This window comes from Dama dama, chromosome 19, assembly GCF_033118175.1.
Source record: "Dama dama isolate Ldn47 chromosome 19, ASM3311817v1, whole genome shotgun sequence".
NCBI lineage: Eukaryota > Metazoa > Chordata > Mammalia > Artiodactyla > Cervidae > Dama > Dama dama.
In genome coordinates, this window is record NC_083699.1 from 67,836,679 (window position 1) to 67,850,916 (window position 14,238).

Genomic DNA, 14,238 nt, shown 5'->3' on the forward strand with positions numbered 1-14,238 from the left:
ACTCATTTAAGTAAATGATTTCATCAAACTACTTCTTTGAGACTTACCCTTATTTTTCTTTTCCATCTACTTTTAATTCATATTCATTTGTGTGAGGGTGTGTGGATGTATCTCTGCAAACTCATCCTAACCCATTTGGGAATGAGTTGCCCAGGGGTAAAGAAACTGCCTGCAGTATAGGAGACCAGGGTTCGATCCCTGGGTTGGGAAGATCCCCTGGAGGAAGGAAGGGCAATCCACTCCAATATTCTTTGGAGAATTCCATGAACAGAAGAGCCTACAGTCTATGGGGTCACAAAGAGTTGGGCATGACTGAATGACTAACACTTCATTTCAAAGAAGCAAAAAGGAAATCCGTTTTTTTTGTGGCTGACTCCTTGAGGCCACTTTGAAATCCCAAAGGCTGGCCAGTCACCTGCACATCCCCAAAGTACAACTCACAGCCAAGTGGAGTATGAAAGTCATAACATGTTTTTTTCTTGGAGCACGTGGAACCTTTCCACCCCACACCAATCAGAGTCTGCAGAAGTGTCCTTGATGGGGTCATGCGAAATATTAGTCAGAGAACTTAATAAGAGTTGCAAGGAGGTGGGAGGAGGTGGCAGGCAGCTTTGTAGTCCAGAATGGTTAAATATCTTGGGATTCAAAGTAAAAGGATGTCTTTGCTGCCAGACTTCTTAGACTTTTTATTATGATAATGGTAACTGGGACATTCCAAGAGCGAACTTTATAGACTATGATGGATTTCCCAAACTTATCAGAAAGAATGAAAGTGAAAGTTGCTCAGTCTTGTCCTACTCCTTGCGACCCCATGGACTATACAGTCCATGGAATTTGCTAGACCAGAATACCGGAGTCAGGAGCCTCTCCCTTATCAGAGTATGTGCTTAGTCGCTCAGACGTGTCCAACTCTTTGTGACCCCATGGACTGTAGCCTGCCAGGCTCCTCTGTCCATTCTCCAGGAAAGAATACTGGAGTGGGTTGCCACGCCCTCCCCCAGCACTTCTTCTCAACCCAAGAATCAAACCCAGGTCTCCCACATTTCAGGTGGATTACTTACTGACTGAGCCACCAGGGAAGCCCAATCTGAGTATAGACCTTCTTATTTCCTACAGGGCAAGGAGCACACAGAACTCTCCCCAGGACCCTTTGCTGACCAGTAGAGCTTACCTTTTACAACTAACACCCAAAAAAAGATATCCTTTTCATTATAGGGGACTGGAATGCAAAAGTAGGAAGTCAGGAAACACCTGGAGTAACAGACAAATTTGGCCTCAGAGTACTGAATGAAGCAGGGCAAAGGCTAAGAGTTTTGCCAAGAGAACGCACTGGTCATAGCAAACACCCTCTTCCAACAACACAAGAGAAGACTCTACACATAAACATCATCAGATGGTCAATACCGAAATCAGATTGATTATATTCTTTGCAGCCAAGGTGGAGAAGCTCTATACAGTCAGCAAAAACAAGACCAGTAGCCAACTGTGGCTCAGATCATGAACTCCTTATTGCCAAATTCAGACTTGGATTGAAGAAAGTGGGGGAAACCACTAGACCATTCAGGTATGACCTAAATCAAATCCCTTATGATTATATGATTATACAGTGGAAGTGGCAAATAGATTTAAGGGACTAGATCTGGTAGACAGAGTGCCTGATGAACTACGGACAGAGGTTCATGACATTGTACAGGAGACAGGGGTCAAGACCATCCCCAGGAAAAAGGAATGCAAAAAAGCAAAATGGTTGTTTGAGGAGACCTTACAAATAGCTGTGAAAAGAAAAGAAGTGAAAAACAAAGGAGAAAAGGAAAGATATTCCCATCTGAATGCAGAGTTCCAAAGAATAGCAAGGAGAGATAAGAAAGTCTTTTTCAGTGATCAATGCAAAGAAATAGAGGAAAACAATAGAATGGGAAAGACTAGAGATCTCTTCAAGAAAATTAGAGATACCAAGGGAACATTTCATGCAAAGATGGGCTCAATAAAGGACAGAAATGGTAGGGACCTAACAGAATCAGCAGATATTTAGAAGAGGTGGCAAGAATACACAGAAGAACTATACAAAAAAGATCTTCATGACCCAGTTAATTATGATGGTATGATCACTCACCTAGGGACAGACATCCTGGAATGTGAAGTCAAGTGGGCCTTAGGAAGTATCACTACAAACAAAGCTAGTGGAGGTGATGGAATTCCAGTTGAGCTATTTCAAATCCTGAAAGATGATGCTGTGAAAGCGCTGCACTCAATATGCCAGCAAATTTGGAAAACTCAGCAGTGGCCACGGGACTCGAAGAGGTCAGTTTTCATTCCAATTCCAAAGAAAGGCAATCCCAAAGAATTCTCAAACTACGGCACAATTGCACTCATCTTACATGCTAGTAAAGTAATGCTCAAAATTCTCCAAGTCAGGCTTCAGCAATACTTGAACCATGAACTTCCAGATGTTCAAGTTGATTTTAGTAAAGGCAGAGGAACCAGGGGTCAAATTGCCAACATCCATTGGATCATAGAAAAAACAAGGGAATTCCAGAAAAACATCTACTTCTGCTTCAATGACTCCACTAAAGCCTTTGACTGCATGGATCACAACAAATGGTGGAAAATTCTGAAAGAGATGGGAATACCAGACCACCTGACCTGCCTCTTGAGAAACCTGTGTGCAGGTTAGGAAGCAACAGTTATAACTGGACATGGGACAACAAACTGGTTTCAAATAGGAAAAGGAGTACGTCAAGGCTGAATATTGTCACCCTGCTTATTTAACTTATATGCAGAGTACATCATGAGAAACGCTGGGCTGGAAGAAGCACAAGCTGGAATCAAGATTGCCATAAGAAATATCAGTAACCTCAGACAAGCAGATGACACCATCCTTATGGCAGAAAGTGAAGAAGAACTAAAGACTCTCTTGATGAAAGTGAAAGAAGAGAGTGAAAAAGTTGGCTTAAAGCTCAACATTCAGAAAACTAAGATCATGGCATCTGGTCCCATCACTACATGGCAAGTAAGTGGGGAAACAGTGGAAAAAGTGAGAGACTTTATTTTTGGGAGCTCCAAAATCACTGCAGATGGTGACTGCAGCCATGAAATTAAAAGATGCTTACTCCTTGGAAGAAAAGTTATGACCAACCTAGACAGCACATTAAAAAGCAAAGACATTACCTTGCCAATAAAGGTCTGTCTAGTCAAGGCTATGGTTTTTCCAGTGGTCATGTATGGATGTGAGAGTTGGACTATAAAGAAAGCTGAGCAATGAAGAATTGATGCTTTTGAACTGTGGTGTTGGAGAAGACTCTTGAGAGTCCCTTGGACTACAAGGAGATCCAACCAGTCAGTTCTAAAGAAAATCAGTCCTGAATATTCATTGGAAGGACTGATGTTGAAGCTGAAACTCCAATAGATTGGCCACCTGATGTGAAGAGCTGACTCATTTGACAAGACCCTGATGCTGGGATAGATTGAGGGCAGGAGGAGAAGGGGACGACAGAGGATGAGATGGTTGGATGGCATCACCAACACAATGGGCATGGGTTTGGGTGGACTCCGGGAGTTGGTGATGGACAGGAAGGCTGCGGTTCATGGGGTCGTAAAGAGGTGGACACGACTGAGAGACTGAACTGACTGACTGACTGGGAGCTTACGAGGAGAGCTGCTGCCTTACTGTTGTTGATTGTGTTTTGGGATGCTCTCTCCAGCCTTCTGGCTAGGGAATTTTCCTGCCCCTAGACTCCTAAGACAAGAAATAGACAGCCAGCTTCTGAGGGATCTTTCTCAAGTTCCCAGAGACTGAGTCACGAAGGCATCGGAGAGGAGCCTTCACTCCCTTCATCTCCCCGAGGCAGTAGGAGTCAAAGTGGCTGTGAATTCAAGAGCTGGAACCCTGAGTGTTTCTTGGTCAGATTAGCATGCCGCCCATGTCAACAAGAATTGAGTCACAGGACATTATATCACCTCTTTTGTTAAAGAGGGATGCTAAGACTAATGTCACTATGGCAGCACTGTTTAGAAGGCAATTTTTAAACACTTAATCTAATTATAGATTTGAAATTTACTAAGCAAGACAAAATGTTGAAAGTAAAGCCCCATTGCATTGTGACACTGTTGGCACTTGAATATTACCTCTATATCTCACCATCAGTTTCATTATTAAGTGTTAGTTGCCCAGTCATGTCTGATTCTTTGTGACCCCATGGACTGTAGCCCACCAGGATCCTCTCTCCATGGAATTCTCCAGGCAAAAATACTGGAGTGGGTTCCTTTCTCCAGGGGATCTTCTCGACCCAGGGGATGAATCTAGGTTTCCCACATTGCAGGCAGATTCTTTACCATCTGAGCCACCATGGCTAAATACACACCCACACTGCCTGTGTCAGTTGCAAGTGTATGTCTGCAAGTGACATAGCTCACTTTTCGTTTATACATAGATTCCTTCCATTTGTTCCATTCCTTTGGACTTTTGAAAATAGGAAGAAGACATTCCTTAGTTTTTAGACAACTCTTGACAAAGGAGCCAGGGGCTCCTTTTTTTTCTTTAACTTGTTCATATATTTTCTTTAACTTGTGCTCATATATTTTCTTTAACTTGCTGCAAGTATTTGGGGATGAGGTTGGTAGGAGAAGTAGAGATGATGTCAAATTTCATGATATTTCAAAGCTAATGATAAGCTTCTCAAATATATTCCTGAAAGGTAGACAAAGAATAACTCAGGAAGTCAGAAAGCCAGATTCATTCGGGGAGCCAACCTTGCATTCTTTGGCAAAGGATACGAGGATGAACAAGATACAAATCTGCAAATATTTGGAGACGGAAACATCACTGAGTAAGAACATTATCTGGGCTGGCAGGCCTGGGTTTAGCTAGCATTCACGCTGAGAAATGACACTGATAACTGCTATTTGAACTGAACACAGCATTCATAGAAATAGAAGAGGCTGTCCCTGGCCAGACACAGAGATATTTTTGCTAGGCAAAGCCTCCAGCCTGTTGGAAGTGTTTTATTGATGCCTTTCAGAGGATGAATGGTTGGATAGCATCACCGACTCAATGGACATAAACTTGGGCAAACTCCAGGAGATAGTGAGGGACATGGAGGGCTGGCATCCTGCAGTTCATGGGGTCACAAAGAGTCGGACACAATTTAGCAACTGAACAACAACAACAACAAAAGATCTTTCTTTCCAGGTGGTGCAGGGGTAAAGAATCCATCTGCCAATGCAAAACACACGGGTCCCATCCCTGGGTTGGGAAGATCCCCTGGAGGAGGAAATGGCAACCCACATCAGTATTCTTGCCTGCGGAATCCTACGGTCAGAGGAGCCTAGCAGGTTAGTGTCCATAGGGTCGCAAAGAGTTGGACATGACTGAATGACTGACACAGTCTAAAATGCAAGCTTCAGGGCTCCTCCCTTGCACCAACTTTATCCAAAGCTTTGTGTCTAATTTTATAGTCATAATCTTGCATTCCTTTTTCTTGAAGAGGGCCCTCAAAATTGTATAATCTTGAAGATCCATAAAGTCTTGATCAGGCTCTGGTCCCAGCAGTGGAGAAAACTCACAAGAAGTTCATAGTTATCAGCCCCACAGCAGTGTAATTTCTGCTGAAACAGGTTGTGGATTGAAACCCAAAGCCAGCCACCTGGACCCTCAAAACACCCCAAACACTGGATCCTTTTCTGCACTCTTCCTCCTCAGAGCCAGCTCCTCTGTATTCCAACAGCCCTGATGGTGACTCTGAGGATTAGTGTGATTTGTAACCAGAGGGAAAGGGTCAGACCCTGGCTGTCATTTTCCTGAACTCAGAACCCTGAATGGGGGCTACATCGTCAATGCAGCCATGTGGCTACAGACCAGTCCTGCAGGAAAGGAACGGCTTGCCTTGTTTAATGTGGATCAATATGCTTCTAGATTGCTCTGAATCTGAGCTGTAGGGTCATGGGGAAGAACAGAACCAAACTGGGCTTCTTCTATCATGACGTGCTAAGTTGCTTTAGTCGTTTCCGACTCTTTGCAACCCCATGGACTGTAACCTGCCAGGCTCCTCTGTTCATGGAATTTCCCAGGCAAGAATACTAGAGGGGGTTGTCATTTCCTCCTCCAGGGGATCTTCCTGACCCAGGGATCGAACCCACTGTCTTTTATGTCTTCTGCATTGGCGGGTAGGTTCTTTACCATTAGCACCACCTGGGAAGCCCTATTCTATTGCTAGCTAATCCCTTTTAAGAGGGATTACTGAAGTCCTCTGAGTCCTCAGCCCTCAGGTAGCACAGACATGCTCTTCGACTTCACTGTTCCCTGTGGACAGGTGTGTTCCTACAGACAGGTAGGTTTTAGTGCTGCAAATCAACACCTTGTCCTTCTCGCGTGTCTTCTGACACTGTGAGCCCTGATCAGGCAACTCTGGCTCATCTTGGGAGCATGAGAGAAATACCTAGAGTTCCATGCTATAGAGTTTTAGGTGTGGAAGCACTATTCTAGAATTAGGCCAGGTGCGAACTTCTAGAGTCCAGTTGGATTGTGGTGACTCTTGTTTAACGGATGCCTTCACCAGTTAATTCACAGTACCTGCTGAAGCGAAGTCAGGTACACAGGCTCCTCACAAGCTCTGACCTTGTTTATGAGAAGACCAGAAATGTTTTTGGTTAAAAAGCCTTGTGGATATGGTGGGAACCTCTATGTGGACTCAGCTGCATTGTGAGCAAAATTGCCCACATCACTGCCTGCATTGGCTCAACCGGCATTTTGCAGGGAGGGCAGATTTTCAGCCTCCCCTACTTTTTAAAAAAATTAAAAAAAAAAATCATTTGGCCATGCTGCAGGGCATGTAGGATCTTAGTTCCTCAACCAGGGATCGAACCCAGGCCCCCTGAATTGGATGAAATCTCAACCACCGGGCCAGGGACGTCCCTCAGGCTCCCTTATCTTGCTTTGTCTTTCACCAGGAATTAGTATGTGCTCATTTTTCTCCTTTCATCCTAACAAAGTCACACTTAGCAAATAAAACGTCTTTCCCGGGACATTTGCTTTTAGATTCTAAGTTATTTTTTTCTTCTCTCAATTCTCCACTCCAGGTGGCAAAGCAGGCTGCCCTTTGCTCCTTTAGTTGTGGGAGGGTCTGTCACTTCTGGAGCTACTACTTCTGGCCACCGTAGGCTTTCCCTGGTCAGTAAAACTGACAGCAGGAAACCACCTGCGTGGCAGCAAAGAGCAGGGTGTCTGGGCTCAAATCTGCCCCCTTCCACAGCGCTGCCGGCTCCGTGAGAGACACAGAGCTAGCTCCCCTCCCGCTTGTATCACTCCAAGCCACTCCGGCCTCTTCCCTGTCTGTATCCAGCCCCCAGCCGCTCCCAAGGCACCCTAGCCCCACTCCCAAGGTGTTTCCATCTGAGGAAGGTGAAGGGCAGGAGAGAGGAGAACAAAGAACCGCTTCTCTCTGATATGCATCGCATGTACCCATTAATAAGCAACACACCCTGCTTTGCAAGTGCACAAGCTAACCTTAACCCTGGCCATAGCGAACTGCCGATTTGAGGAGCAGAATTCTCTTTACTTGAAAGAAGAATTGAAACAGCAGGATCGGCGCAGTACCTGATCGACTCTGGCGTGAAGTGCTTCACAGGTTGCAAGGGAGAAGACGGGAGCTGAGTTCCTTACAGAGAAAAGGCTGAAGGAAATGATCAGGGAGGTTTATATGCCTTAAGCAAGCGTCCCCAGGGGCTGGTTGTCGGCGACTTTAGCAAGCTCATGCTTCATTCTCTGGCCTCTTGTGCCGCCTCTAAGGTTCTGATGCGTCCACCAGGCAAACACACTCGACAAACAACCCTGAAGCAGAGTCAGGAAGTAAAGTCAGTGGCTGCCCCGTGTCTCTGAGAGATGAGAGGGGGGTGTGGCAGGAAAGGAGGTTTCAGAGTCTTGACATTTAGTGACAAAGTCTGAAAAAGTTTACCTCCCCTCTCTCAGCTGCCTCAAGCCACACATTGGTGGTTTTTCTTGTAGCAAGCATGTTGTCATTCAGGTATATAATTACACACGCTCACACCCCCAAACAAGAAAGTTCAATCCCTTTAAGATTTCCTCCATGCAAGGGCAGAGCAAGAGGAAGGAGCCAACAGCCCTGCTTTTGTTGGCTCTTCTGGACGGTGGGCGTGGGAAGCCTGGGGTCTTGCTCCGTCTCTTTCCCCCTCAAACACTGGCTGTCTGCACCGGCTCTGAGTGTCAGGAGAGGAAACAGGGGGAAAGAGCACTTTCTGGAAAATGACCACAACGGTTAACGGGGGGAAGGAGGGATGGATGAGAGGGCGGGAGGACTTTTTAAAGTTATGTTTTCCTTAAGCAACCAGAATCACCAAATTCAGCTAAGTCTACTTCTAGGAAACCCCCAAACGACGTGGGCATTTATTTCACTCAGTCAGGACCTGTTAGCCCCGTGATTTCATTAGTATTTCTGAGACACAACTCCCGGGGATTTGGTGAAACTCTTCTACCTTCTAGACTTTTAAAAAGACTTGTCATACGACCTCTGGGTCACTCCTTGCCTGGCCCTTTATTATAATTATCACCAGGGAAGGAGGCAAACTGCTACAGAATAAAACCTGGGGCAAGAACAGCACCAAGGGGAACTGTGTGCAAGGTAAGAGCTTAGTTGTTCAACTGGAACTCTAAATTTTCATAAAATGATGGCATTTGAATATCCATGATGATTGCATTTGACTCTTCTCTTTTGATTTTTAGGGCAATTTTGTGAAAGAATTGATCACTTAAGGCTGCTGCTGATGTTACATATTTGTTTAAACATTTATGAGAAAGCGCAGAATGGAATAGGATCTAGGATTAACTGTGTGTGTGTGTCAGTGTGATTTTGAAGTCTCAAAAAAAGAACTTCAAGAGTCACTCATCACTTTTTTTCAAAATCTTTCTTATAGGTTAAAAAAAAAAAGATTAAGATATTTTGTGATAAGAAGAAATCAACCTGAAGGTTTGAATTGAGTGGGACAAATTTTGGTCCTTGGTTTTACTGAGTGGAACATTGCATTTGTTGTAAGCTTCCTAACCTGTGACTTAAAGAACTCGTGAGGTCAAGAGACATCTATTGAACAACAAGTCCTTATTTCCTTCGGGCAACTAAATGCGGAAGTGGAAAGAGGAGATAAAAAACCAGATACACGGGAACAATATGGAAATTTCACCCAGTATAACACTGATTAGCCGAGAACAGTCTAGACGCCCGTGAAATTACACACAGATTATAAAACGCATTAGCCATGGGTTGTGAACCAGGTTCCTAATGTTTCCAGAGTCAGAACTGTTTACATTCCTCATACCTACCAGGGAAAACTTACATAACATTTTTCTCGTAAGGATAGGTAACAGATTTTAAAATATTACAGCGAGGTTTCCCCTTACGCCAACTTAAACTGATTTCTCCACCGACAAAGGAAAATAACTCCCAAAGAACGATGCAAAAAAAAAACAAAACAAAAACACAAACAACTATATAATCACTGAAAATCCATAACAAACTTGCTCTCACAGACACTAGGAGAGGAAAAAAAAACACAAAAACCTTGCAAAGAGAGTAAGACTTCTCCCTCCATCTAGAGCGCTTCCACCCACAGCATATAAGATAACATCTGGATATTGTTTTACAGGCACAAATAAAGCCTTTTTTTTTTTTTTTTTTTTTAGCCCCATCATTAAGTAAAAACCCGTTTTCCACAGGCAAACAACACTTGTAAATTCCCTCAGATAAGCTTGGACGTCTTGAATGATTTCAGTCAGTTTCAACAGAGTCATACTTTTTTCATTACCTTTCAAAGGAAAGTTTTTTTTGCAGAAATTCCTTCAGGGTGCAGCATGATCCAGTACTGACCGACAAGCCTGCACCTCTTACCTGCAAGGACGGGTGAATGTAGACGCCTGGCTAGATGTGGAGTTAGGACAAGGCCAGGGAAGGGGCCGTCCACACCAGCTGCCTGGGGAAGGCTAGGTCCTTAGGAGATCTCCAAATGAAGAAAACTCTCTTCGCTGTTCACTGTCAGTCAAAAACAAGTTGGTGCAAGTTGGAGTAGGATTTACCTGAAGGAGCTGAAGAGAGAGAGAAGGAGATTGGGGGAGACTGGGCGAAGGGAGGGAGGATTGGGCAAGGAGGGAGGGAGGGAGGGAAGAAGAGAAAAGTGAGAGAGAGAGAGAGGGGGGGGAATCTGAGAAAGGAGGCCATGATGTCAGCAGTGTGTCTTAAGGGGATCTACAGACCAGTGAGGTTCTGAGGGCCACCCAGTCCTGCATCCTCCAGACACCTGCATGAAAGAAAGCTAATGCCCTTTTAAAGGATGCCGGTTAATCGTTAAGAAACTCTGGCCCCTCTTATCAAAGCCTTTGCAAAGGTTCCTTTGCGGAAATAAACCATAAATAAATAACCAGGTTATCTTTTCTCACAAGCTCTCCTTCACCCCTGTTCTCCCCTCCTCTTCTCTCTTTCCCCTCTAGGTGAAGAGTAGCAAAAATCCTCTCTCCTGGGAAAATCAGAATGAACCCATATAGACACATGCAAGTATCAAACATGTCACTTCTATTCAGTCGCCCAGGCATGTCTGCCTCTTTGAGACCCCATGCATGGACTGCAGCACGCCAGGCCTCCCTGTCCCTGACCATCTCCCGGAGTTTGCCCAAGTTCAAGTCCGCTGTATTGGTGATGCCATCCAGCCATCTCATCCTCTGATGCCCTCAGTCTTTATCAGACATACATATATGCAAGTGTGGCAGAGGGACACTGTGTTTTTAACTCAGCCCCTCTTATGGCCATATGGATTTGTTTCTATAGCCTTTGTTTTCCTTGATCAAAAAGCATAAAAGTGGATAGACATGGGTAAAACCAATTTCTCCCATAGCATGAAGTTGGGCTTGAGGTTCATTGTTGGAATCGGCCAGCCTTGGTTCACAGGGTTTCATGCTTTTGTGAGAAATGGTCAGAACTCCGTCCTTGAAGCCAAGGTCTAAGGGGCGATCTCAGCCTCTGGCAATGGAAGCAGTGGGCTTCTTCCTGGAATATATTTGTGTGTCCTTCCTACCCCAACTGGTTTCTCATAGTCATCACACCTAGGGAGGCCAGTCCATGGTTCTTGTCAGTTACCCCCATCCTGTGGCCCGAGGGCATGCATTTGTGCTAAGTCGCTGCAGTCATGTCAGACTCTTTGTGACCCTATGGATTGTAGCCCACCAGGCTTTTCTGCCATGTGGACCCTGGTAAATCCTAAGGGATAAGATTCCCACAGCCACTTTCCCCAGTGAGATCCCCCCATGCTGGTCCAGAGGCAACACCTGGGTGGGATGCAAAGACAATCTGTCACCATGGAGACACTGATACACTCACACAGTCTCCTACCCCGGAACCTGGGCAGAGCCTGGGGCACTGCAGCCGCTTCACGTTGGAGACACCAGGGAGTGACTTGATTTGATGGAAAAAAATAATGTGTTAACTTTTCCTGAGTTTTGGGTTCCAGGCTCCTCTCCTTGACCCTGGGTTCAGCTGTCACTGTTCGGGGGTCTTGAACTCAATGAAGGCAGGAAAGAGTGAGGAGTTATTCTGCTTTTGGCAGGAAAGGTCTGAGACCTCCCCATTTTCTCCTACTTTCCCCCTTGATTCCGAGCCGAGGCATAATCATTCCCTGATCGCTTCCCCAGTGGGAACAAGCATCTGTCTCCATCCTTCCGTGTTCCTCTTTCCCGTGAAGCAAAGCTTTCCTCTTCCACCAGAAGAGGTGGAAGCTTTCCTTCCTTCCACCACCAGAAGAGTATGTGGACCCCCCGAGAAAAGACCCTGGGCTCCAGGGACTCAGGACTTGAGACAACGAAGAAGCCACATAAGGTCCAGACCTCTTCAAGCTGATGGTCTTCCTCCAGGTGGGTAGAATCAGATAGATCACCCAGGAGGGTGGATATAAAAGCCCCCTATTAAAACGGATAAACTCAAAGATGGAGAAAAGTGAACAAGGGAAAATGCAGCCTTCAAGACCTGACCGTATCCACCCTGAGGGTCGGCATGAGCTGTTCACTATGCCTGGAGAATTTTCCTTCAGGTCTTCATCCACCAGCTGGACCATCCACCATCACGGTCTAGGTTTAGCCCAAGTGGTATCATTTCATTCCCTCTCACTTTGTATGTCATTTAGCACGGTCTAAATTGATAAGTTATGTGAATCCTCATGTTTTATCAGTTACTGTCTGTGCTTCACTGCAGAGCTTGATCACACCTGTCTGGTTCACCACAAGTTTCTGGGGGGGGGGGGACACCTGACGCATCATAGCCCCTCAAAAAATTAATTCTCAGGTAGATCTATGAAAGATTATAAATGGATGGTATGTCTGTTACAAGTGAACTTTAATTCTTATTATTTTAATGCATATTTCCAGCCTCAGCTCTTACTAGTAAATTAATATTTGAATGTTCTTTCTCAGCTCACAGGGCTTCCCTGGTGGCTCAGATAGTAAAGAATTCACCTGCAGTGAGGAGATGCTGGTTCCATCCCTGGGTCGGGAAGATCCCCTGGAGAAGGGAATGGCAACCCACTCCAGTATTCTTGCCTGGAGAATTCCATGGGCAGAGGAGCCTGGTGGGCTACAGTCCACGGGGTCGCAGAGGAGTCAGACACAACTGAGAGGTGAACACTAACACTTCTCAGCTTACAAAGCTCTTCAGAAATGTGATTAACTGGATGCTCAGAGCCTAAACGCATAATTAGTTGCACCTTAAGTTTGAGGAAGTGGAAGCCAGAGAGGGTGAGTGATTTTCTCAAAGCCTCAGAGCTAGAAAGAGGTGGGTTGAGTCTCAACAGAGCTCTTCACATGCTCAGTCCATGCATTTTTCATTAGGCTACATTTTTCTCAAGTTAGTCTACTGTGGGCATAGATGTACATGTGTAGATTCCTTTGAGTATCACGTAATACACTCCATAAATTTAATCACAGGCTGATACTCTTGCAGGACCATACACAGCAGAGCTCGAAATCATTCATTCAGTCTTTAAAAATGGTGAAAGAAGAAAATGAGTCCAAAAGAGTATGAACACATGAAATAATTTAAATTTTAAGACAATACTTTTCACTTTGGTGATGTTAACCTGTTTTCGTTTTTGGTTTTTTTTTCATTTGGGGAAATATCACTGACCAGATGATGTTGCAGATCTGATAGAATTCACAAGAGAAGGTGAGGCATCATAAAGACATAATTAAAAAGCTGACAGGTGAGAACAAAAATTCTAGAATCAGCATCCATGAGATTTCTGTCATAGGGGACAGACTTTATTCTGCATATTTCAATAAGTGGATGATCTAAGCATTTCTGGAAATTTCTGAGGGTAAATGGGAGAGTGGGGCTTATCCAGTAGCTCAGGTAAAGAATCCGCCTGCCATGCAGGAGCCACAGGAGACTTGGGTTCAATCCTGGGATGGGGAAGATCCTCTGGAGGAGGGCAAGGCACCCCACTCCAGTATTCTTGCCTGGAGAATCCCATGGACAGAGGAGCCTGGCAGGCTACAGACCAGGGTGTTTCAAAGAGTTGACATGACTGAAGCAACTTAGCATGCATGCAAAAGAGGGGACTAGGGCAAACCACTAGTCTTGACAAAACATGTTTTTTGTCACCTCAGCTCCTTCTCATCCAGTGAACAAATGTTTTTTTCACAATCTTGTTCTATGGAGTAGATTCTGCAATCTACCTTTTGAGATTTCCTCGAAGAACACAGCTAATTTGTAATGGCAGATGGTCGATGTTATTGATCCTTTAGCCTAAAATAAAAAATAACATGAGTCACTCTTCAGCAAGTCATCTGTCTTCTTTCTTTCTCTCTTTCTTCTCCCTTCACCAAAAGCAAGACTCTTATGTTGTCCAGTTTGAAAAGAACATACATCTAGAGTCTGGACTTTTATCCAAAGTTCTAAAGGGATGTCTGAAAACTGGGCAGGAAAAAAAAAAAATCACAAGAACCAGCTTTTTCAAGCAAACCATTTCCCAAGAATAATTTCCTAAAAAGAAAGAAAAAAAAAAAAGGCTGTAGTGCTTCCAATTTTCATCTTGGCTTGAATCGAGACATAAAAAAAACCTTGAAGTGTGATGAGAGGAAAAATTTTTACCTTTGACTAAATCTATTTCAGTTGAGTTAGATATGGAACTATTTATGGAGGACTCTGTCAGTTTTTGAAACTCCTGGAAACCTCCTATGGCACCGCCCGCTTAAAG

At 44.6% G+C, this 14,238-nt stretch overlaps 1 protein-coding gene across 2 annotated transcripts in view; it reads right to left on the bottom strand.

Annotated features, from left to right (window-relative positions):
• The window catches only part of KCNJ15 (potassium inwardly rectifying channel subfamily J member 15), a 63,551-nt gene extending 53,638 nt beyond the window's left edge, over window positions 1-9,913 (bottom strand). The window contains exon 1 of one of the 2 annotated variants that reach the window (XM_061167317.1): window positions 9,894-9,913. The gene's annotated coding sequence lies outside the window, so the exon portion shown is untranslated. Of the gene's footprint in view, window positions 1-7,591; window positions 7,612-9,893 lie in introns of those variants that run through there. The other variant, XM_061167319.1, reaches the window with a different exon arrangement.
• Window positions 9,914-14,238: the final 4,325 nt, after the last annotated feature.